Source organism: Halichoerus grypus, chromosome 9 (genome assembly GCF_964656455.1).
Source record: "Halichoerus grypus chromosome 9, mHalGry1.hap1.1, whole genome shotgun sequence".
Lineage (NCBI taxonomy): Eukaryota > Metazoa > Chordata > Mammalia > Carnivora > Phocidae > Halichoerus > Halichoerus grypus.
Window position 1 is genome coordinate 60,180,630 of NC_135720.1, and position 23,813 is coordinate 60,204,442.

The 23,813-nt window shown below is 40.3% G+C and overlaps 1 long non-coding RNA gene across 1 annotated transcript in view; it reads left to right on the forward strand.

The window, feature by feature from the left end:
• Window positions 1–15,534, forward strand: part of LOC118549127 (uncharacterized) — a 59,203-nt gene extending 43,669 nt beyond the window's left edge. The window contains exons 2-3 of the long non-coding RNA XR_013440919.1: window positions 14,468–14,597; window positions 15,411–15,534. This is a non-coding gene — a long non-coding RNA (uncharacterized LOC118549127). The remainder of the gene's footprint in view (window positions 1–14,467; window positions 14,598–15,410) is intronic.
• Window positions 15,535–23,813: the final 8,279 nt, after the last annotated feature.

Sequence of the window (23,813 nt, forward strand, 5' to 3'; positions counted from 1 at the left end):
CCTTGATTGTGATGGCAAAAACCTTTAGAAAAGTTTCTAAGCATCCATGTACTGGCTTCAGACTTAGGAACATGGCAGTGTGCCTCTGCTCTGGATAGATTAGCTGGACTTGATGATGTATCAATGCTGGTGAATAGTGGGAAGTGGTGCTGTCAGGGTAGGCTGTGGCCAGGATGTGAAGGACCTTGAAGGCCAAGCTAAACCATTTCAACTCTATCTTGTGGGTGGTTTGGAGGCATCAACAGTTTTTAAGCATAGGAAGGCATGATTATAAGAAAGCAGAACTGGAGTCTGTATACAGGGTGAGGCAGATGGGCTCAGGAGCCCATGGCAGAAGCCCAGGTATCAAGGGAATGGTGAAGGGAATCTGCAGTAAGAGCTGGCAACCAGCTGGAAAAGAAGTCACTGAGATGAGAGACAGTGAGAAGGAAGATTGAGAGGACCTGGTCCTCACTTACATTAACATATGGGATAGGCAGTGGTGGCAATAACCTCATCAATATATATGACGATTCCTACAATTAAGCATTTCATTGCATGTACCATGTGCTAAGAGCTTTATATAGATACTTCCATTCATTCTCACAGTAGCCTTGAAGGCAGATACTCTCAATATTACCATTTTACAGAAGAACTCATTGAGGCACAAAAGTTAACGGCAAAGTCATACATACAGTTAATAAGTGGTAGGGCCAGAATTTGAACCCAGGCAAGTCACCTTCAAAGCTGATGCTCTTCACCTCTCCTCTTTGTCCCCTCTATTAATTTTTAGAACTCCTAGCCATCTTTCTTTTAGTCTGATCACACTTGGAGGGCTTAATAAAACATTATTTGATGCCGAACCTCATTTTTCAATTGCTAATAAATGACCATCCTTCCCTGACTGAGGAAATAAATCAATTATATTCTGGGTCTATGGAAGCATTTTCTGAAATAGGGTCTGTGTGGGTCAGCCAAGAACATATTAAGTGGTATAACAATATCATTACCAACTCTTTACCACTCTGCTTCTATATCACTAGATATTGGCAACAATAATTGCTCTATAAATCCATATGTGAAATTTGCTTTAAAAAAGAGAGAGAGACTGAGAACCTCAAAAAATGTGACTTTCTTAGAGTTCTAACTTTAAATGTCATGCAAACTTACATTTCAAGGTGACCTACTTCAACAATAGAAATATCATTCATGGAAAAGATGATCAAAAGTACAACTATAACCAGAAATAATCTGAGAACTACATTGTTAAATATAATATAATGAAACACATTTTTATCATTCCCTGTGAGAGGTAATCCGATAAACTAAAGCACCTTGATAATTAAATATATGTTTTTTGGGGGTGGGGAGGGGTGGAAACAGGTCAGAAGTGAATCTTGAAAATGATTATAACTACTTTACACCTGCATGGTGCCTTTGCCACAAGGGCCTTCATACACTTCAAGAATGACTAACCAAACGTGCACTGATTCTCCCAACGTCCTCAGAGAATATGTGAGAAGTAAACAGTGTTTATCAATAAGTTTTGTTCTCTTGCAAAAGGAAACCCAAACCTTGGCAACCTAAAGGTGATAGAACACCTTTTGCTCTGACAATCTCTGTAAGCTCATTGACTGTGGACACAGCAGGCATATTGGGACTGAACTGCCAAGTTCAGGTGGACCCCTGAATGAAATGGGAGGGGGAGGTCTGCTTGCTTGCTTTCTTCATCCCTCTCTCCCTCCCTCCCTCCCTCTTTTCTTCCTTCTTTTACATTTTCTAAATTGGCTCATATTCTAAGCATTGGAAAGAAATCTAATTCTTGCTTTCTCTCTTTTTTTCCTTCCTTTATACTTTATATGAAAACACAATTTCATCATAGTAGTTCCTGATTTACATTTCTGCTCCATTGGTGGATTTTCCCCTTGGTGTTCAGCAACATCTCACTCCTAATGACTATTTATAGCCCCCCAGGGTTTCTGTGGCCCTAAGTATCACCGTTGAATTTATCAGAGTTCTTGCCTATCCTGATTGCCTAGGTGCACCTGCTGTGGGATTTATAGCCTTGAAAATAAGTACCAAACACCTAGTGGCTTCTAAACTTTTTTTTTTTTTAAATCAGTCTTTTGAGATAGGTTGCTTCCCACCCCTTCCCTCCTTAGGAGGTCCACAGTAGCTGTTTCTACATGATGTTGAATCATCAAGATGAAAAGTGAAAATTCTGTCAATCTCCTGTTCTCAGCTGTAGTTTAATGTAAGAAGCATTTGTGTGGTTGTTGCAATGAAAACAAGGTTGGGAGGGGGAAGGAGCTAGATCTCTGCCTCCCAGGCCTTCTTGTCTTTCATCCTGAATTACTTGGCTCCTTTATCCCACCACCATCATCTTGAGATCAAAAGAGGTGTTGTCTGCTTTCAAGACCAAATCCTGCGTACCAATGTCTTCTGTCCGCAAATCTGCTCCTCTTCACTCTGTCCCATGCACTTGGTCCTGTCCCACACCCCCTCTGTAGTCCTTTGCACAAAGGCTGCATGTTTGCAACACAAATTTACTCCTTTTCCATTCACAGAGAATGAGGATTATCTCAGCTAAAGACCATTTGGATGAACATGTTCTGCGGCATCTGTCAGTTCAGAACAGGGCAAACATGAAGAATGAGAGACTTCTGATGAGAGATGATGGGTTACTTGTTTAATCTAGGATTGTTGGCTCCATTTCTTATGTGAAGAAGTGGAAGACTAAATGCACGAAACCCCTGGACCAAGCCAGTGAGTGGGGCTAATGTACCAACTTGCTGGTTTAAGAGACACCAATGAGATCAACTCTGCTTTTCCACATAGCTCTCAGGACCAACAACTCTGGGCATGGTCAAGTGGCATGGCTAGAATGGTTTGAGAAGAACTCACTTCCATGCATCATCTGTCCCCCTTCAAAGCAGCCACAAGTCTGCAATCTTATTCCTAGGACCGAATGGAAGACTCTACTATTTTTCCTCTTGAGCTGATGTATACCCACAAAAGGGCCTCTTCATTATGAGCTGAGGTGTGAAGAATGCTCGATTTGAGAGCCCCCTGCCTTTGGAAGGGAGCCCTAAAGCAACACGACTGCTGAAATCTGAAGGTCCCCTCCTTCTGTAACTTGGACCTAATGGGGGCTTCCTGTCACATTCAGTTTACATGATTTAGCCTATCACCCAGTTCATCTTTGTTTAACCCACTTGGTTCACCTTAAATAGGTAAGTCTTGAGGTCCTTTCTGTCCCCATTGGCTTCCCAGTCCTGTAGCCACTATCATATTGGGCTCATCCCTTTTGGCTTCAGGTCACTCCACAGCCCCTTGGAGGTCTAGCCTGGTTCCTGACATCTGGGAAAGAAGGCTTGTCAGCGCCTTATGGCTCAACAGTAACAATGCCCTATCCACAGCCTGGGATCTCACTGTCTCTAGTATCTAGGGAAACTTTGCTCTCCCCACTCTTGACCCTTTCCTTGACCCAATACAGGCTCTGCAGTCCTCCTTAATGCTTCCTATGAGGTGCACTTTGCTTTCTGTATTTTGTCAACTTGAACTTTTTTACACTACTCGGTAGTGACACCTATACCCGGATCTCGCTACCCAGATAAATCCCTTTCACCACTCCCAAGTCCTTACTTTCCATTTCCTCTGTCTGAACAGTTCTGACTCATTGCATTGATCCCATGTTCTGCATATAAACCCTCTTGTTTTATTTCAGGATTCCTCACATTTCGATGGTGGTGTCCTCTTTAGCCACATCCAGCAACCTCCATAGTATCTGTATCATCTGTTAATTATCACCAACAATAGCATGCAACCTTATATGGGAACATAAATAACTGTGTGTGGAGAACTGTAGTTTCTCCACAAGACTTATAAAATACATTCGCACGAGCACAGTCCTAAGCAACCACTGAAGACCATCATACTGGTGGAAAATATCCGGCATGTGGGCTGTTGGGTGTTTTTATTTTTGGTGTTTTAACTGATAATTGGGTGCTATGTAGTTATAGACACAGTAAACAAGAACCCATCCAAAGCTGCTTGTTTGATTTGCTTTTGCCTTGTGGGCCAGACATTGACAGCCAAATGGCACCAAGGAGAGAGAAATGCTATGCTTTGGACTCATTAAAGTCATTTACAGTGATTTCACTTCTTATTTTTGTTCTACCTATAGCAATATTTCTGAGATGATTTATCCCTGTGGTTTATTTTCTTAGTCTCCAAACTCTTCCATTCTGACTTTGTCTTCCCTGTCTTTCATACTTTTCCTGAAAGATCTGAGACATAGAAGCAAGCAGTCATCACAAGCTTCCCATTTATCTAGAGCATGTGAGAGCTGCATTCCAGCTGATCTCTTCCCCACTTCCCCCTGCATTGCAGCCAGAATAGAAGGCGGGTGGATGTCCCAAAACCCACAAGGATGCTAACAAGTGGTCTTGAAGTTGATATTTCCAGAGAATGGGAGCTGCAAGCCAAGGACCCAATGTGTGGAGTTACTTCAACTTCTAAGTATATTAATTCCAGGAATACACTTGGGACTGGGAAATGACCACTGAGTGGGTCTCCAGACTCAGTGGGCCCAGTGGGAACTGAGTTTAGTCGGGACTCCCTTTACTATCTGGTCCTTACTTTCCCCTGAACTACCAAGGGGGTCATGATGACACATTGGATCTCTGGGTTGCAAGATCAAATATGTCTAATAATTTTCAAAATTCCCAGGACAAAACAATAATTTACTACTTAACAGAGATGCATTTAAGGCTATGGACTTAAAAGAGTGTTAAAAAAAAAAAAAAAAAGAATGGGGAGTGCTGACAGGAAAATGGCCAAATAAGATGTCCTTCATGCATATCCTCCACGTCAACAATAATAATTTGGCATCCATCCATGGACAAAAGTGCCTTTGTGGGGCTTCAGGATCCAGATAGAACACTGTGAAACCCTGGTGCAGTTTGAGACTGAGGAGAGCTGTTTTCAGAAAGCAGGCTTGCACCCAAGCAACCAACTCACTGACTGTGGTCCTGGCTACAGACTCAGAAACAGATCTATACCCTAAGGACTTGCCTGCAGCCCCATTTGGCTTTGGTCCTGTCACCAGGACTAGGCACCAAGAGACTGGAGAGGGGTCACACCTACCCATGCATCAGGTAATAGACACACAGACCTTGGACCTGGCTGCCCTAAAGTGGCCCAGGAATAGCTCCAGTCCCTCTTTGCTGCAGTGTGGGGAGCACCTAAAGGGAGGCCTGCCAAACCTATTAAGATTGTAGACTCTGAAAAGGTCCTCTAACTGGGCTTGAGCCCATCTCAGCCACAGTCCATGAGCAGACCTGCTGGCACAGGGGCCCTGCAGGAGTCACTTCCATCTGCATCCCTGGAGATCCTGAAAGGACCCTATACTCAGCTCCAGCTCCCTCTTGGTCACAGTATGCCAGCAGTCCTGCAAGCCCAGAGACCCAGTGGGAGATACTCATGCCTACAACCTCAAAGATTCTGAAAGAGTCCTATACTTGGCTCCTGAACCTCCAGCCACAGTCAAGGAACAGTGCAGCCCACCCAGGGACCTGGTAGGAGATATGCCCATTTTTGCCTCCAGAGCCAGGTCTGTAGACCGCAATCTTGGATGTAAACTGAAACAGCCCTGGGGCTTGGTTCCCACCCCTCTCAGCTATGGTCAGGGCTACTCCTGCCCACCCAGAGACCCATCCGGTCCCAAACAGGAGCCTCCTCAGGGACCAGTAAAGATCTTCTCCTACTGGCTTTCCAGGCTGATAGAATTACCTCTGGAATCACAGTCATGCTGGATTGAAGCCAGTAATGAGGCTGCCCCTGGGTCTGCCATGGGTCTGTGGTTGGTGGGCTTATTACCAGGGGCTTGGGTGGGTGTGGATTCTGTCTGGCTCCTGGTGGATAAGATTGCCTCCAGTACCTTGTTCAGTATGGAGGTGTTAGGAGAAGTTTTCACTTAAGGTTCCACAACTGGAAACCTTACACACTGGGAAGTCTTACACAATGGGCCTTTTAGTAGGTCCCTGAGAAGGCTCCTGTCTGGTCACCTGTTGGTCAAAGTATAAATCAGAAAGTATCTTGAGACAAATGAAGATGAAAATATAATATGCCAAAACTTATGGGATGCAGCCAAAACAGTTCTAAGAGGTGAGTTTATAGTGATAAATGCCTATGTTAAGAAAAGAGAAAAATCTCAAGCAACTTCACTTTTTTATTATAAGGAATTAGGAAAAGAACAAACTAAGCCTAAAGTTAGTAGGAAAAAAAGGAAATAATAAAAATCAGAGCAGAAATGAATGAAATAGAGACTAGAAAGACAATAGGAAAAAAATCAATGAAACTGAGTTGGTTTTTTGAAAAGATAAAATTGATAAACCTTTAGCGAGAGTAACCACAGAAAAAAGAACAAGGACTCAAATAACAAAATTACAAATGGAAGAGGAGACATTACAACTGACACTACAGGATACAAAGGATCGAGAGAGTTTATTATGAACAATTACACATCAACTAATTGGGTAATCCTGAATAAATGGATACATTCCTAGAAACATACAACCCACCAAGACTGAATTGTGAAGAAATAGAAAATCTGAACAGAACTAATAATGACTAAGGAGAGTGAAGCAATCATCAAAAACCTCTCAACAAAGAAAAGCCCAGGACTAGATGTTTCACGGGTGAATTCTATCAAATATTTAAAGAAGAATTAATGCCAGTCCTCAAATTCTTCCAAAAAATTGAAGGGGAAGGAACACTCTCAAACTCATTTTATGAGGCCAGCATTACTCTGATACCAAAGCCAGATAAAAACACTACAAGAAAAGAAAAATACAGGCCAATATCCCTGATGAACATAGATCTAAAAAGTCTCAACAAAATACTAGTAAACCAAATTCAACATCACATTAAAAGGATCATACCTCATGATCATATATAATTTTTCTCTGGGATGCAAGAATGGTTCAACATATACAAATCAATAAATATGATATACCACATTAATAAAATAAACGATAAAAATCATATCATCATCTCAAGATATGTAAAAAAAATTGGCAAAATTCAATACTCTTCCATGATAAAAACTCTCAACTAATTGGGTATACAAGAAATGTATCTCAACACAATAAAGACCCTTTATAATAAATCCACAGCTAACATCATACTCAGTGGTGAAAAACTGAAAGCTTTTCCTCTAACATCAGAAACAAGACAAGGATGCCCACTTTCACCACCCTTATTCAATATAGTACTGGATGTCCTAACCAGAGCAATTAGGCAAGAAAAAGAAGTAAAAGACATTCAGATCAGAAAGGAAGAAGTAAAATTGTCTCTGTTTGCAGATGACTTGATCTTATATTATAGAAAATCCTAAAGACCACCAGTTAGACCTAATAAACAAATTGAGTAAAGTTGGAAGATAAGAACATCAACATATGTGAATCAGTTGCATTTCTATACACTAACAATGGAATGTCTGAAAGAATTTTTTAAAATCCTATTTACAATAGCATCAAAAACAATAAAATACTTAGGAATAAATTTAACCAAGGAGAGGAAAGATCTATGCACTGATACATATAAGATATTGATGAAAGAAATTGAAGAAGACAAAAATAAATGGAAAGATATCCTGTGTTCATTAATCAGAAGAATTAATATTGTGAAAATATCCACACTACCCAAATCCATTGATAGATTCAATGAAATCCCTATCAAAATTCCAATGACGTTTTTCATAAAAATGGAAAAAAACAAAACGAAAATTTGTATAGAACCACAAAAGACCTTGCCAAATAGCCAGAGCAATCTTGACAAAGAACAAAGTTGGAGGCATCATACCTCCTGATTTCAAACTACACTGCAAAGCTGTAGTAATCAAAATAGTATATTACTATCCCATAGTATAGTAAAACATAAAAACAGACATATAGACCAATATAACGCAATTGAGAACCTAAAAATAAACCCATGCATATATAGTCAACTAATAGTTGACAGAGGATCCAAGAATACTCAATGGGAAAAGATGGTCTCTTCAATAAATGGGTTTGGGGAAATATTCTCATGCAAAAGAATGAAATTGTACCTCTATCTTACACCCCCCCCCAAAATTAACTCAAAATATGAAAGACTCAAATGTAAGGCCTGAAACCATATAATTCCTAGAAGAAAACATAGGGGAAGATCTCCTTTACAGGGATCTTGGCAATGATTTTTAGGGTATGATACCAAAAATACAAGCAACAAAAGCAAAATTAACAAGTGGGATTGCCTCAAACTAAAAAGCTTCTGTACAGAATAACAAAAAACAAAAAACAAAAAACCCAAGGGGAGAAAAAACCCCAAAATCAACAAAATGAAGAGGCAGCTTACAGAATAGGAAGAAATATTTGCAAACCAAATATCAGTAAAAGGGTTAATATCTAAAATATAGAAGGAGCTCATACAATTCAATAGCAAAAAAAAAATCTGATTAATAAATGGGCAGAGGAACTAAAGAGACATTTTTCCAAAGAAGACATACAAAAGACAAACAGGTATGTGAAAAGATGCTAAACGTCACTAATCATCAGGGAAATGCAAATCAAAACCAAAATGAGATATTACCTCATACCTGTCAGAATGGCTATTATCAGAAAGACAAGAGATAACAAACATTGGCGAGGATGTAGAGAAAAGGGAACACTTGTGCACCGTTGTTGGGAATGTAAATTGGTATAACCACTATGGAAAACAGTATGGAGGTTCTTCAAATAATTAAAAATAAGAATATCATATGACCCAGCAATCCCACTTCTGGGTATATATCTAAAGGAAATGAAATTACTATCTCCAAGAAATATCTGCACCCACCATGCTCATTGCAGCATTATTTTTTCATAATAGCCAAGACTTTGAAATACCCTAAGTGTCCGTTGTTGGATAAGCCATTAAAAAAAAAAAAAGAAAAAGAAAAATCCTATCATTTGTGACAATATGGATGGACCTTGAGGGCATTAAGTAAATTAGGTCAGGCAGAGAAATACAAATACTATATAATCTCACTTATATGTGGAATCTAAAAAAAGCCTAACTCATAGAAACAGATTAGAATGGTGGCTGTCAGGGCTGGGGGTAGGGGTGGTAAATGGAAAGATGTTGATCAAAGGATACAAACTTTTGTCTATAAGATGAATAAATTCTGGGGATCTAATATGCAGCATGATGACTACAGTTAACAATACCATATTATGTACTTGAAAGTTGCTAAGAAACTAAATCCTAAATGTTCTCACAACACACAAACATTGTAATCATGTGAGGTTAACCAACTTTATTGTGGTGATCATTTCACAATACACAAGTGTAGTAAATCATATGCGGTACACTTTAAATTTACACAATGTCATATGTCAATTATATCTCAATAAAACTGGAACAAATAAAAATAACTAAAAAAAAAAAGAAAATAGAAAAAGGAATGAAAGGATATGTCTTGGAAAGTTAAACCAAAGAAAGGAAGCGGGTATAGCTTTGCTAATATTAAAGATGAATTTTGGCCTGTCTCGTGCTCAACTGAGCTGCCAAAATAAGTAGATGTATGTTTCAAAAATGTCTTGAAAATTATTCTGATGGATTGTCTAAGTAAAAGGTCGTAATCTGAGGCATAGTAACTACTCGAAGTGCACTTTGAGTAAATATTGATAATGTTAATTATGTGCAGCTTTGAATGGAATGCTTTTAAATCTGGAAGGTTTGTGGAAGTTTAATGGTTTAATATCCAAGTGTGCAAATAAAGGTAAAATTACGAAGCATGCTACCTTGTTGTTTCTCACAGCACTTTTTAAATTTTAATGACAATGCTGTATACAGTGAAACCTCTCATTAATTTGAAAAGCAGCAAAAAGTTTTGGAAAGTTCTGAATGAACTAGACTTTAGACTATCTAATATTTTAGTGAGAAACAACAGTCCACTTAATTGGGTAAGAAATAGCAATGCTTCAAATCACCCTGTGTTTTAACGAACCATCATCGGACTAACAAGGTATAACTTATGTTACGTGGTGATTAAGCAGTCGGTGCTAGTATTCCAGAGTTAGTTTCAAAAGTGACAGGTTAATGAATATGACAAAGGAGTTCAGGTCAGTACGAGCTTGAGATGACCCTCAACTTTAAAGTGTTTGGCCAGACACAAGGATGTTGGCGCATCTTACACATTGCTTGACCTTGTATGAAGGCTATTTTCTTTTTTTCTTTTTTCTTTTTTTTTTTAAGATTTTATTTATTTGACAGAGAGAGACACAGCGAGAGAGGGAACACAAGCAGGGGGAGTGGGAGAGGGAGAAGCAGGCTTCCCGCGGAGCAGAGAGTCCGATGCGGGGCTCGATCCCAGGACCCTGGGATCATGACCTGAGCGGAAGGCAGACGCTCAATGACTGAGGCACCCAGGCTCCCCATGAGGGCTATTTTCTGTCATAAACTAGTCTTCATTTGAATAAAATGGGCCAGAGGCACAAATGTTTATGTTAGGTCTTCATTTACAAAGATAAACACAAATAAGTCGGAAATGGAGCTTTGTCACCAGTGTGTTAGCATTTCTTAATTAGATGACCACCATGTGTAAAGGGGCTAAGAGGATGGGCTCTGGAGTCAGCCTGCCTGGCTTCGAATCCCTGTTTTGCTACTTGCTGGGGGCTTTGGGCAAGTTACTTAATCTCCGCCTTGGTTTCCTTACTGTCAAACAGGGATGATAATAGTAACCAATAAAACCTTCCCTGATCAAGTCCTACCTTAGGATTTTTAAATCACAGTGGCTGACATTTAGTTAAGTGTTCAGTAATTATTAGTTCATTGTTATTATAAATACCTGGCACTTGGCAGACCATTAAATATACATCTGCACATACACACATGTACTCATATAGATGTAAATATATCAAAACCGTAATATATCATATCATATTATATTATATAATATCTAATACTATGTTAGATATACATTATACTTAATATATATCAGATTAGATATCCAGATGCCTTTAATTCACAGCAAAAATATGCTGATAGCCTCCTAATTTCTAAGCTTTGCATGCCCAATTTGAGGAATGATTTATTCCAATAGTTTCTGAGACTATTTACTATAAATCTCTGGAAATCTCTACTAAGGAAAAACTCAATTTTCCCAGGGAACTTAAGATTCTCAGTGTGCAAATGTTACCTTCCACTGTAACTATTAATATTGGTTAGAGCTTCGCTATGTGGGAAAAAGACAACTAAGTAAACTGCTCATAACACAGGGTGAACCACAGGCTATGTTTACCCTCACAAAAATCTCTGGATAGTTTCAGGGAAAAAAAGAGGTGGTCTCAGATACACATAACAAAAATGACATAGGTAACTGCTTCAATTTTCTATCAAATGTTTACTAAAGGCACTTTCTAAAAACATCCATTATTCCTTAATAGATGACCATTTGAACAGTGCTTTTGCCATAGAGAATTTCCTGCAATGAAGTTAATAACTGTAATACGGCCTCACTCCCCAGTTGAGAGGACAATAGCACATTTTATGAAGTCATTCTTTGGATGCTCCCTTGGAGAATCTCCTCATTCAATTTCATCTCCAACTCTTGGTGGTGCAGTAGTGTAAAGAAGAAAAAAGTGTACCCAATTCTATGGGTAATTAAGATTTTATTAACAAACTAAAATAAGAACTGCATCTTTTGCCGTATACACTTGTGGAAAAAAGGATTTTCCCTGACAGAAAATGAAACGGGCCCGATACAGACAGATCCATATAGCCATGGATCTCTAGTTAGTTAGTACTTTCCAAAATGCCTAGCATACAGTAAATGCTAAAGAAGTGAGTCAGAGCCCTGGGATTGGAATTTTCAGAAACATCCTGCTCATCAAACTTAAATTCTCTCTCCTCAGGGTCCAGCTCAATGCCCAATTAGTTTATCTGAGGAATCAATTCAAACAAATATGTTAATGATGGACTATTTTTTTTCTCTCTTAAATATTTGTATTGTTGCAGGCTTTTAGGAACAGTCTAGGAGGCAGGATAGAATGATGCTGAAAAGTCCAACCTCTAGAGTCAATTCAGATCTTTACCACAGCTGTAAACTTAAGTCCCTTAGCCTCAGGTTCCTCAACCATAAAGTGAGATAGTAATACTACCCCCAAAGTGAGATAATCCATATAGAGCATTTAACTGCATTATCATGACCCGTGGAACATGTGTGAATTGCGGAGATTCAGATATTTGGGAATTTGGAGAGATTTTGGAGTAAGGGAACATTTTTAGATCCCACAAATCATGCTTCCTAAGAAGCTATCTGGGCAGCCACAGTTCATGCTGGCCTCAAAAATACTATAATATATGGCTTCCTGCCTTGTTCCCAATTGTGATTACATTAGAGATGAAAAAGTCTGACATTCATTCATCAATATTTATTTAGCACTTACTGTGTGTCAAGCATTTTGTATGGTACTAACTAGAGATATAAAAATGAATAAGACAGGGAACAGATAATTTGCAATTCAGTGTGATTAATGCTTTGGGATCCTACTTCCTCTCTTCCTGCTTAACCAGCTTTATTCACTGAGAGAGTCGCCTGGAACAATTTACCTGGTCTAATGTAGACATTTTTTTTTTTCTGTAGTTCCTTTAGGGCTGACTTTACCTTTAAAAAAAAAAAATCTAGGTGCATTTCTTTTCATCTTCACAGAGTGGCAAAAGCTTTTTCTCATCTATTCCCAGGTCGCTGCTGGGGTCTGACCTCTCACCGCCTGGCAGAGACCCCTAATGAGGGCTGAATTGGTCATGTCTCATTCTGATGAATAATGGGCCTCGTCACCCCTCAGTGCCCTCTAGATTTACTCACAGGTCCCTGGGGACGTTGCAGGCAAATAAATCCCCTGACCGGCTGCAAGATCCTTTTCTCCCACTACAGCCTTTGCTGGGGCTCCTTCCCGACACTTTAGCTGGGCTTCCTCAGCCTCAACCAATCCAGATGGCAAACCGAAAGTACCCTCAGTCCCCCAGATGCACATCTGCACCAGCCAGATTTCTAGGCAGAGCCACTACCCCATGAGTCTTCTCTTTTAACATCAGCGTGTCCTCAATCTGTGATGCATTTGTTTGTTAACCTGTAAGAATAGGTTCAGTCCCCACATGGGCTCTCCACTCACTAACTTGTGCCCAACAGAGTCAACTATGTCTCCATATACAGTGTGATCAGCTGAGTCCTCTGGGCTCCTCTGAAAGCGTAGCTGATCAGTTTTGACCCTGAGCTGCTCTTCTGCTTCTAGACCTTGCGGTGGGTTTGATGTGAAATGGGAGACCAACTTCATAAATAATGGCAGGGAGGCTGCCGAATGGTTTTCTCCTCGCTTCTGGTTGTCTGTCTCAGTGGCTCTGTGACAATCGGTTGGTGCCCAACTCTGCCCCTGCTTCCGTCAGGCCCTTTGCAAGGAATTATTTTATCCTGCCTTTAGAAGAATACTTTTGCATTCAGAGCAGAAGTCCACCGAATCGACCAGAGGCACCCGAAAGAAATCACATCAGGTTGCTCGTTAGGCTTGATAGTTGTTGGGTGGCGTGTCATCCCACGCCCCCTCACAGATGATCCGAGAGTGATTTTCGGCTTTCAGTGCAGTTCGATCAAAGAAACGCCCATCAAATGTTGCCTCTAATCACTTTAGACAGTTCAGGCTTCTGCAATGCCCCAGTGTTTCAATTTAACATTTACCGTTGTGTGCCTTTGTGGAAATAGATGCATTTGAAATTTGAGCCTGTTCTAATGGGGGGGGGAGGGGAGGAGGGCTGACAACATGGAAAAGGGGGAGAAAGCCTTCTACCAAAATTTTAGGTGGCCACATGCCAGCTCCGTATCTCACACCCATCCTCCTGGGTAACCTCAGGGAACCGGCTTCCACTCATTTCCTTCCACTCCCCGCCCAGAAGCCCATGTTCGCAGTGACTACAGACTGGATATTATCTAAACTCTCCGTGAATCACAGCTGACAGTGCTGCTATTTCTAAGCCACAGAATCACTCTTTGAACAAAATGCAAGCGCTGTGTCTTTTCAACCTGTTCTTCAACAGCGGAAGCAGCAGGATTCCAGCACTGTATAATAACTGTCAGAAACAATTTCTGCTCTGTAAGTGAGGTGAAGCAAAATGTCAAAATATTTGAATACATTTCATTGAGGATATCTTCTTTTAAATTAGTGAAGGCTAGAGAAGAAGAATCCCATTCTCTCGCATAATAAATATGCATGGAACGGAGGAGCCACGTGCATTCTAATAAAGCCGAGTCCTGGCTTGTTAATGCGTTATAGGTCCACAACAATAAAACACAATAATTACTAGTTAAAGAGATGCCAGTGTTGGCCTTTTACCAACACCCCTAAACATATAATTCATAATAAATTTAGTAAGGCTGAAGTCGGCCTGTTAATTAACCTATTTTCTGCAGCGCAGGGGATGGAGGAAACAATTGTGCAATCCGACAAGGCACCCTCCCAGATGTGCACGTCTCATCGTTGGCTGCAAAGACTCTGCCATTTGGACTCGTGAGCCTCACCACAGGGTCCTTGCCTTCATAGGTGAGTTCATACAGATGAGAAAGTTTGGGGAGAAATGGTTAGGGAATATCTCACTGTGTAATTGCCATATTTAAGAAAAGAACTTGCAGGACAGTGTAGGCAGGGACTGGTGGGTTTAAGGGATTCTTTTTTGAGTTAACATTTCAGGCAAGGAAAGCTGGGGAGAGGGGCTTAGGGTCCTAGGGGACTGAAGCAGCATGAACAACTGAGGACATGGGCTTTTCCACTCTTTTTACTCAAAATCCCTTAAAATAACAGAAAATAGGCAAACATGTCACAGGGCTGGTAACAGGAAAGGGTATCATTTTCTGCCAGAAGTTAAGAAATTTCTGGACTATAGAAAACAGAAGGGATAGGACTGGCCAGAACGGAGTGCACCACAGTCGAACATAAACCAGGAAGAACACCACCCTGAAATTCGATTTCTCTGAATCCACTAATATCAGCCTGTAAACTAATAGGAGAGGAGAAAGAGGTCCTGGGAAATTATCTGGATTTTTTTTTGCATTAGAACATTGAGCTCCCCCTTCTCACTGTCTCACACTGGACAACAGGTGGTGGAGGTGCTTGTCAGCAAGCTCCCAGTTAATAAATGCATTCTAAGGAAAGTAAGGATGCCACCCAAAGAGCCCTCAAAATTGGGTATAGGACTTGAGGGAATGCTAATCTCCATGACAGATGTAGGGTAGGAGGCAAAGACATTAACGTCCTCAAATGAGTAATATACTTCTTATTTTACTGGTGGAGAGGAGGGGTTTAGCGTATGTGGGCTTAAATTATGTAGGCTGATGGAGACTCCTTTCCTCCTTCCAGGCAGGAGAGAGGCATGAAGGAGAAACAGAGGAAACCCACTCCACTTCTATACCTCAATCAACCTTGCTCATTATTCATAGAATCAATGGGCAACCAAGGATCACCAGACATTGGATAAAAACTACTAACAGTATAAAAGAGAAGAACCAAGTGAACTAGCATAATGGTTGAAAACAGATAATTCGAAGAACTAAAGAAAACATTAAATCAGTTCTAATTAGTATCCTCAATGAAATTCAAAAGACTATTGATCGGTAAAAGTAGAACACATTGTTATGAAAAAGGAGAAATCAGAAAATGAAGAATTCTTGGAAATTAGAATTTTGATCACTGGAATTTAAAAATTAACAGAAGGGCTAAATAGTTGAAAGGACATACATAAAGATATATTACTAATTTGGAAAATAAAGTTGAGGAAATCTTTTAGAACATAAGGCACATCAGAGACAAAAATATTTTAAGAAATGAGTTTATGTGGAGGTACGTGGTAGGTCAAAACCTAAGGTCCAACATCCATCTAATTGTTTTTTGGGATTTTTTTTTGTTGTTGTTGTTTTGTTTTTTTGTAGGAGAGAGTCAGGGAGAAGTGAAGACATAATAGAATTCATAGAAAAAAATTCCCGCAATGTAAGGCACAAACTTCACATTGAGAAAGTTTACTGAATGGTGAGGAAATTGAACAGAAAAAGGCCCATTAATCATATCTTAATAAAATATCTAAGCAAGGATATGTCAACATTAAGACATTTGTTAATGAAATTTACTACTTTGATAGTTTAAAAGCTAAAAGCTGTGTTAATAGTCAGAATAACATGTTCTATACACACTCACCATTACTATTCACATTATATTGGGTGGCTAAGACATAAAAAGTAATTACTAGATATAAATATCTGTAAATAAACTGAAGTGTTCAAACTTCCTGTCATTAGGAAAAAACAAATTAAAAACAATTCAATATGAGTGTGTATTCTTCCATCAAACATTTCAAATTTGAGAATGGGGAAACAGATCATCTCAAACATTGTTGCTGTGAGTATCAAATGGAAAGGCTTTAAGAAAGGGGGAAGGTATTTATCGAAACTTAAAACTCAGAGATTTGTAGAGACAAAGTATCCTTCTAAGTATCTATTGCAGAGAAATACTTGTGGGTGTGCATGAAACTTCAAGCAGAGGATGTTCATTGCACATTATTTATCAGGAGAAGAGCAGCAATCCAAATGTTAAAAGTGGAGAAATGTGTAAAAGAAATGATGATATATTACTACTGAGAAATAGGTTGTGGCTGTAAAAAAAAAAAAAAAAAATACCATGGAAATGCAGTTCTTTGGAATCCTCAGAAGACAAACAGTGTGATGTTTGGAAGGGAAATAGAAAAGCATCGGGGTGGTGGGGTTTAGAGCTTGTCTTCTGTCTTCTGTGTTTGCCTCCAGCTCACAGACATGCAGAGCCCCAGCACCCCACCAAACCAGCATCGGGCTTCACCCCATACCTGCCTCTTTCTCTACAGTCCGGGCACATACACGGCCCTGTAACATTTGTACCAACATTCTTTTCCTGGTGCAATTTTTTTTTTTTTTTTTTGATTCATTCTCCTTCTAACCCAAAACTATGCAGAAAGAAACATTTCTCCCCCATAACCTTTGTTTCTCAGAGAAACTAAAGCTATTACAATTGAGATTCATTGAAATTTTCTGTACAAACCCCCTACATTTTAAGGGTTTATGTTGTAAGCCAATCCAGTGCCTTAGTATCTTCAGTGAAGGTCACTGTTGGGAGTGACGAGAAAGTGTAAGAGGTATGATTTGGGCAGTAGTAAATAAGGTTGTATAAGAATAAAATTATCTTAAGACATGTATCATATGACCTCACTGATATGAGGAATTCTTAATCTCAGGAAACTGAGGGTTGCTGGAGTGGGGGGGGGTGGGAAGGATGGGGTGGCTGGGTGATAAGATATCAGGGAGGGTATGTGCTATGGTGAGTGCTGTGAATTGTGCAAGACTGTTGAATCACAGATCTGTACCTCTGAAACAAATAATGCAATATATGTTAAAAAAAAAAAAAGAAGATAGCAGGAGGGGAAGAATGAAGGGGGGGAAATCGGAGGGGTAGGCGAACCATGAGAGACGATGTACTCTGAAAAACAAACTGAGGGTTCTAGAGGGGATGGGGGTGGGAGGAGGGGTTAGCCTGGTGATGGGTATTAAAGAGGGCACGTTCTGCATGGAGCACTGGGTGTTATGCACAAACAATGAATCATGGAACACTACATCTAAAACTAATGATGTAATGTATGGTGATTAACATAACAATAAAAAATTAAAAAAAAAAGAATAAAATTCTCTTTGTTTTGCTTACAGAGCCTAAACTTCTATCTGCTTCCCTTCCTTCCTGGTTTCAGAAAATTTAACCCTGTTACAGCTGGACATTTCTGTATTAAAATTTAGTATCTTTTGGATAGTCAGTCTAGTCCAGAAAATCTTTCCATTTCAGTACAAGTATTATTACAGTTTCAGTTCCTATCAATTTCAGAGCTGAACTTCTGAGTTTCCTCTCCCTTAGAGATCCAATGGGCTTGGGCCGCCATCCCAAAGTACAAGGTGGGTGGAAAAGTGGGTGGGTGAGATGAGGCAGCCTACTTTCCCAGCCTCATAGGGTTCTGTGCAGGGTGCTGCTGTCTGCCATGGGCAGTCGTGGCCGGGACCGAGGCTGATGTTGGATCGCTGGGTAGCATACCAGATGTCCTTTAGACACCCTGCCCGGCTTCCTAGTGTGAGTAATCCCAGGGAGGCACAATCATTTTTTCCTGCCTCCCCCAGCAGGGTCCACTTCTGTTGGGTCTCCACATCCCCAGTGGAATGGTTTTGGGATGGAGCCTGGCCGACTGTGCTGTCGGCTAATTGCTGTGCCCCGCTCCAACACCAGGTTACCTACCCAGGAGCAGTCTTTGCTCAGGTCCATCACGGGAGGCCATTCCATGTTTATATTGGCTTCTCTCACTCTGACAACAAGAGATATGTTGCAGGCTTTGCCTGAGGGCAAACACCAGATGAGATGCAGAATCCACTTTCTTTATTTAGAATCACCCCCAAATTTCAGAATTTCAGGATAACCTCTCCTGGCTACCTCCCACTTTAACTGCTCCCCTCGGCCCCCCACTACAAAGCTCCCTCAAAGAAGGGACAATGCAAGTTGTTCTTATCTTTCTTCTCTAATTAGCTCCCACCCCGTATTCTTCTGCCCCCCACCCCCAGCTCTCTCACACCACCATGGCAGCCTATGCCTTGTGAATGGTACTTCAAGAGTGTGATTCCATGAGCTTAAAGAATTCTAAGTTTTCCTCAGTTTTTTTCTTTTTTTTCAGCAATGAACTGTCTCCACAGTAATCTATGCTCTTTCTGTTTAAAAATCAGATGGAGGAAGGTTCTGTTGGCAGTCCAGAACAATAGGACAAGGCCCCTTTACTTAATTATTTATATCCTCTCTGCAAGAAAGCAGTTTTAAAAAGAATTCAGTGACTGAGAAATTAAGAAAATTGAGACATATAATGAGCAGCTTGCAGTGTTAAGTCTTGTCCTCAATAAAAATCTGCAGAAATCAGTATTTTTGCAAGTTCCCTATGTGAGGTCCTTGGTGAGCCAGTTTGGAGATAGTGAGAGTTGATAGAGTTCTCCTTGCCAGCGGATTGATAAGAGGTAGAACAATGAGATGTATATTACTGATTCCAGATCATTTGTGAACATCTGGCTTTTGGGTGACTGCTCATTTAGGGTAAGGGAAGTAGAAAGGAAAAGATGCCTCGAGAAAGCTCAGGTATGAGATGATGAAGTCAGCTGTTTTCTGAACTAGTGTGCACTTCTTATGAAGCCCAGCTATATTTGCTGTACTTGGGCTGTGGGAGATCCACTACAATTCAATTTACAACAAGCCCACTGTCCTCCTTTTCCTTTAGTTGAGTGGATATCTGAGCCTTCATTTCCCCAAAGGGAGTGAAAGTTGGTTCTTGGGAGCGGAGTGAAAAGAATCTTACATATTATAATGGTTTGTGGCCCTCCTAAACTCAACTCTCCTCAACAAAATCTTGTTCCTTAGTTTTTAATTCCATTCCTCTCATTAGGGACAAATTTAATCTAATCTAAGTTTTAATTAATTAACTAATTAATTAGAATGACTTAATTTAAATTCATTGATTAAAATAAAATTCTCTCTTTAGGGGAATGGTAGAGGAAAAGAACGTTGAGAAACATCCAACATGAGCTGAGGCATATACACTTTCCTCCAAATATTTCCAAAAAATAAAACAAAACAAAACCCCAAAACCAAAATACAAAGCAAAGCAATTCTTTCCTTCAAAGTTCCTAAGATTCTCTTATAATATCCACAAAAGTGAATATTAAATTCTATGGACTCAACCCATTCTTAGTCCATTCTTTGAGCAGCAGAAAATAATCCACATTCTTACCATCCTGTTGGAGAAAGAGAACTTAGAATTGTCTTGTGTCCAGTAGTCAATAAGTCATCTTGCATAGATGCTACTTAAACATTGATCTTCACTTCTCTATTTTGCACCTAAAATATCAGAAGATCAGCAAGCTGATATGACAAGAGATAAAATTTGGCTATAAAAATAATGAGTCAATCACCTATTTTATATAGGTTTTTTGTTTGTTGTTTTGGTTAGCAAAAGGCTATTCTTACTCCCAACACTGATAAAGCTTTAGAAAAGGGTCTTATATTTCCCTGTACTACCATCATTTTCCATGTCACTCTCCTCTAAACCCTGAAAAATTATCTGCAGGAGTTTGAAGAATCTGTTAATGAGTTATGTTACTTCATGCTAATATAGCTTTTTGTAAAACCAAGCCAAACATATGCTATCCATGGAAGAAGACAAAATCAGTTCATACAATTGGAAAACTCTCTTCTGTACATTATAATACTACCCAGAAGAATCATTTAAATTGGAAAATAAACCAGATATTGAAAGCCATTCTTCTGCCACATTAAAAATCTTTACCACTTGAAGGTATATGGGTCCTACCTCCTTCTTCATAATCTTAGTCATTTGATTGTTGTACCATTGAAACTGCTGCCCTCTTCTTCATTTCAATAGCTGAAGAATCTCTTTGATGATATAGAAGAGACTCTACTTGGATCCTCACACATATCTTGGTAATTTTAATCCTGAAGTATAGTGTGTCCTCTTGGCTAATTGGTTAAGAGGCTCTTTTCCCTTCCACACACTTTAAAACAATTACCTTGCGTTCTGAAAGCAGTATGTGATCTTTCAAGTTGCCTTCTTCACTCCTCTTGAAATAAACTATAAATAGTCACCTAAAGTAAACCTGGAATATGGGATATTTTGAATTTGTAAAAGACAAAGTAGGAACACTAGTAGAGGGTAGATTTCTTGATTCATTGGCTTCCCCCACTTATTCAAAATAAAAAAACTCGGACTAACTTTTCTTTAAACCTTTCACTTCATCATAGGGTAAAGTCTGAGTCCTGTGTGTACTCATCTGTACTCATTAGGTAACATAAATGTCACGGATATTTATTTATAAATCAATTGGAAATGTTGCCAGCCTCAGACCAAAAAGAAGGGCATGATTCAATTAACAGAAGGGGTAAGAATATTGAATATTTAGGGGCTTTTACTGACCTTACAGATCAAGGATTGCAATTATTATTGATCATCTATGCTATAGGTAGGCATCGTTTTTGTTCATAATAAGATTCCTTTCTCAATAATAAGACATGATGAAGATGGAGATCATGATTCATACCCATCTGACTGAAAGGGTCTCTTTCAGATGTAAGTTACAGAAAATCCCAAAATGTGGGGAGGATTTATTGACTCCTATAAAGCCCAGGGGTGGAGCTGGCTTTCAGGTACAATATTTCCAGGGGGAAGTTTCCCTTTGTCTTTCAGCTGGGCTGTCTTACTCTCCTCTGTGAGCTGGCTTCTTTTCCAGGCTCCATTCTGTAGCAAGAAGATTGGGAAAAGATTCTGAACAATCCTGCTTGGACCTATACTGGTTGTTCCCTGTTGCTCCTTGACCTACCTTGACCCCTAGCAATGTGACTTAACACTATGCATGTTCAGACTTGTACCATCCAATCCCACTTATCCGGAATGCTAGACTATTTCTTCTTGACTAACTTATTTTATTGCTTTTTAGACATCAGTGTGATGTTCCATGGGCATTAAACATGTGGTTGGTTTACTTTTTAGGGATCCATGGTTCTTGATCCTGGCTGCATAATCGAACACCCAGGGACCATTTAAGGAATGCAATTGTCCAGGGCACACCCAGAGCAAGTAAATTAAAAATCTAGGAATAAGGGGCACCTGGGTGGTTCATTTGGTTAGGCATCTGCCTTCAGCTCAGGTTATGATCCTGGGGTCTTGGGATCAAGCTTCGATTTAAATAAAATCTTTAAAAAAAAATCTAGGAATGAGACACAGGCTCTGGTATATTTAAAAAGCTCCCAGATATTTCTAATAGATAGACTTAATTGGTGGTATGTTGGTAAATGTTTAACAACTAGCTCTCTGGAGTGGAGAGAGGAAGAAGACCTGATTTGTAGTGTTTGCTGATTTCCATGGTGTTAATACCTCCACCGCGGCCAATTCAAGCTTCAAACATGACCTCACTGAGTGTGGAGATGGGAAGAGATGCACACCCCTGGCTCTGGTGACTTCTGACACATCTGCAGCACACAGTACATACGGGCGGAATCATGGGTTTGGTGACTAGTAGCTACTTCTCTGCAGCACTTCACACTGCTGACTAATACTTCTTTCCCCAAAGCTGTGTCTGCTCGGTTTCTGGGATACAACGAACCTTTTCTGAATTCTCTTCTTGTTTCTCTGAATGTCCTTTCTCCCATCCCCTCTTCAGACCTATCTTCTTTTTTTTAAGATTTATTTATTTGAGAGAGAGAGAGAGAGCAAGCAGGGGGAGAAGCAGAGGCAGAAGGAGAGAGAGAATCTCAAGCAGACTCCCCTGCTGAGCGCTGAGGGGCTCAGTCTCGTGACCCATGAAATCACAACCCTGAGATCATGACCTGAGCCGAAATCACGAGTCAGATGCTTAACTGACTGAGCCACCCAGGCGCCCCCAGAACTACCTTCTTTTAACCAAACTTAACATGGTTGGTCCTAGGCTCTCCTCTCCTTACACCAATTAATGACTCTGAATACGTACCTTCAGCAGTGCCCCTTCTCCTGGGCAGACCTCCAATATCCAATTGCCTCCTCTCCTCCTCATCTCCACGTGTATGTCTCATATCTGCCTCAAATTCAACATTATAAAAAATGATACCTATGGTTCTCCCTCCACCCCCCTAAACCTCATTGCCTTCTAGTTTTCTACAGCTCAGTGAATGGCATGATCATTCAAACTGTTGGATAAGCCAGAATCCAGGGAGTCTCTGTTGACACCTGCTAACCTTCATATCAAACCATCACTCCAGCCTGCAAATCTTTACTTCCTTAAATTGCTCTCGAAACCATCCACTTTGCCCCATGGTCAGTGCTGAAAGAAACCCTAGAGGAGAGAGCTGCTAACTTCCCAGAGAGGTGCATTTGAATTGACACCTGAAGGGTGAGCAGGAAATTGCTGACAGAGGAAAGGAAGGTGTTCAGGGCAGAGAAAGCAGCACGCTGACCTCAACCACGACAGATGCACAGATGCCATTCACTTCTCTACCTGCCTGTCTACCAAACATTACAAGTTTCACACAGGCAAAACCGAAACTTGATTCTGCCCACTTCTCTATATTTTGAATTATTCTTCCCTATCTCAGGAAAGGGCCCAACTATCCATTCACCAGTCGCTCAAGGCAAACACCTAGGAATCATCATTTTCTTAACCCCACATCCAGCTCCTCAGCAAGTGTTATCTGCTCTACCTAAAAATATATCCTGAATCTACCTTTCCCTATCTCCACTGCCACTGTTCTTGTCCAAGCGATCTGCATATCTTGCTTGAGTCAGAGTAATACCCTTCTCAGCAGCCTCCCTAAATTCTTTTTTCAACAAAGCTGAATGATTTTATAAAAATAATCAGATCATATTGCTCACCTGCTGAAAGTCTCCCAATGGCTTCCCATTACACTTAGAATAAACACCATCCCCCAGCCCTGGCCTATAAGTCTCAACATGACCTGCACCCTGACCACCTTTCCTATCACGTTCATGACCAACTTCACTCCAGTCTCCACCAGTACTGACTTCTTTCTGCTTGACAAGCACACTAAGCTCCCTTTCCCCTCAACATTTCCCCTCCTCCCAGGTCTTATGAACCTTTATACTCGCTCTGCCTCACCTGGCATGATCTGACCCCAAATCTTCATCTCTTCATAGAGATTTAATGACCCACTGGCCTGCCCACT